Source organism: Suricata suricatta, chromosome 2 (assembly GCF_006229205.1).
Source record: "Suricata suricatta isolate VVHF042 chromosome 2, meerkat_22Aug2017_6uvM2_HiC, whole genome shotgun sequence".
NCBI lineage: Eukaryota > Metazoa > Chordata > Mammalia > Carnivora > Herpestidae > Suricata > Suricata suricatta.
Window position 1 is genome coordinate 5,837,402 of NC_043701.1, and position 2,845 is coordinate 5,840,246.

Consider the following 2,845-nt stretch of genomic DNA (forward strand, 5'->3'; position numbering starts at 1 on the left):
CAACAATAGCCAAAACATGGAAGGAGCCTAAATGTCCATCACCTGACGAATGGATCAAGAAGATGTGGTATATATTCATGATGGAGTACTACATGGCAATGAGAGGGAATGACATATGGCCCTTTGTAGGAAAGTGGATGGACCTTGAGGGTGTCATGCTGAGTGAAGTAAGCCAGGCAGAGATGGACAGAAACCATATGTTTGCACTCATAGGTCTAGCAGGAAAACAAGAGAGACCTAATGGAGAACCAGGGGGAGCGGAGGAAGGAGAGAGAGTTGGGGAGAGAGAGGGATGCAAAACTTGAGAGACTATTGAATGCTGAGAATGAACTGAGGGTTGAAGAGGAAGGGGGAGGGGGGAAAAGAGGTGGTGGTGATGGTGGAGGGCACTTAAGGGGAAGAGCACTGGGTGTTGTATGGAAACCAATTTGACAATAAAATATTATGGAAAAAAAATACACTGTTTTCAGAAAGAGTTCATAATGTAAATTATACAGAACTGAGTAAAAATAAAAATCACTGAATATCAAAATAAAATAAAATAAAATGGACAGAAGATCAGAATAGACATTTCTTTTATTAAAAAAAATACACAGGGCCAACAGGTATATGAGAAGATACTCAAAGTCATTAGTCGTCAAGGAATGCAAATCAAAACGACAATGAGATATCAGCACGCACCTGACAGAATGGCAAGTATCTAAAAGACAAGAAATAACAAATGTTGAAAAGAATATGGAGAAAAGGAATGCTTGTGCCCTGTTAGTAGGAAGGCAAACTGGCACAGCCACTGTGGAAATCAGTATGGAGATTCCTCAAAAAATTACAAAATGAACCACCATATGATTCAGTGATGCCACTTCTGGGTATTTATCCCAAGAAGGCAAAACATATCTGCATACGTAAACGTAACTGCAAAAGATATCTGCGTCCCCACGTTCACTGAAGCACTATTTATAATGGCCAGGATACGGAAAAAATCTAAGTGTTCACGTAGGATAAATGGATAGATAAATCATGGCATATATATATATATATATATATATATATATATATATATATATACACACACACATATATATATTCAATGTGATATTAGTCAGGCAAAAAAATAAAACCCTCAAATCTTGTTGTTTGCAACAACATGGATGGACATCAAGGGCAGTATGCTCAGGGAAATAAGTGAGACAGAGTAAGACAAATATTGTGTGGTCTCCCTAATGCACGGAATCTAAAAAGAAAAAATAAAATACAAGTTCATAGATACAGAGACAGATCGGTGATTCCCAGAGGTGGGGGGTTGGCTGACACTGGGGAAAGGGGTCAAAAGATAAAAAATAAAGTAAAATGAATACATATGATGACATTAATACACATATTTAGACTAGCGGGAAAGAGCAAGACTGCTAGAATATTTTTAATTGATTATTAAATTTATTTTAAAGGGGACAAGTCTTATTTTATGTAAATTATAATTCAATGAAGCTGAAAATTGCAGCATTTTGGCACAATTAGATGCAATTAGCGTTATCAATTGTGGTAGATTTACATGATATTTTTTACATTTATTCATTTCTTTTGAGACAGAGAGAGGGTGCACAGGAAGAAATGGAGAGAAAGGGAGAGAGAGAATCCCAAGCAGGCTCCATGCTGTCAATGTAGAACCCTACACGGGGCTTGAACACATAAACCATGAGATCGTGACCTGGGCAAACGTTAACAGTTGGACATTTAACCCACTGAGCCACACAGAAGGTCCAACATGATTTACAATCATGGAAAACTGGCCACAAGCTGTCACACTACATGTGTCCATGACTTGTTACAATATGAATCTGTGTCTTTTCTCATCTATAGATGGAGTCTATTCCCTCAGAGTTCAAAGCCTCCAAGGTTTTGCAGTTTGCCTTTTGACAATGTCGGCTCCTTTATACATTTCTTGTTTCTGCCTTATAATTTGACACTTTTTCCAACCCATGTCCTCCATTTCCTGCATTTAGAAATATCTGTAATGCTTTACTAGAAATGAAATTGTAAAGAGATAAAAAGACGATTCCTATGTATCTCGCAGCTCAGGACCCAGGAAATCTGTGGTCTACACGCCCAGTTAGCCCAGTTCCCAGAACCTTCTCAACAGAACAAGCACAGTTGTTATAAATTTACCTGTGCATAGCCACACTTCTTTTTTGTCTTCGCCACAAACATTTCCTGCCGCACCTCCTTCTGTTTTTGTCTCAACCGTTACGCAGAGCTGTGAGCACCTCACAGGATACGAGGTTAAAGTAAAAAGAAAGGTCTCTGCCCAATACTCCAGCCCGGCAGTGGATGCTTAATTAAGCACGGGCTTGAGCTGAGTAAATAGACTAGTGTGGGCTGTCCCGCTTGAATCTGACTTTCAGAGTCTTGACAATGGAGCTTAAAAACTCAAACTGCTTATAGAAACCTAGTAGGTCTATTTATTATTGCCTAGTTGAGGTAATAACAACTTGTAATTTGAATTAGAATGTCTCTTTTCCAAGCTGTGAAGGGGCATAAATGATGTCTTGTAAATAACATCAAAGTAGTTTGCACATTCTCTTACTATATTTTATTTCAATTCACCAAGAGATCAGGGATCTCATAGTCAAGATGGCAACTGGCCATATGCTAACCATTGTGGGAAATGCATTAATATAAACTGTAGACCACAGACATCCTCTCTTTCTGCAAACCCTCAGGAACCCATGTCATGGAGAGCTTGGGTGTATGTGCCTCAGTGACAAGAGGTCTCAACTGGTTTCTGGAAGGCAGAGAGAACGTAAGAGCTGAAACCACAAAACTCCAAGGAGAAAACAGGCAGCGAGCT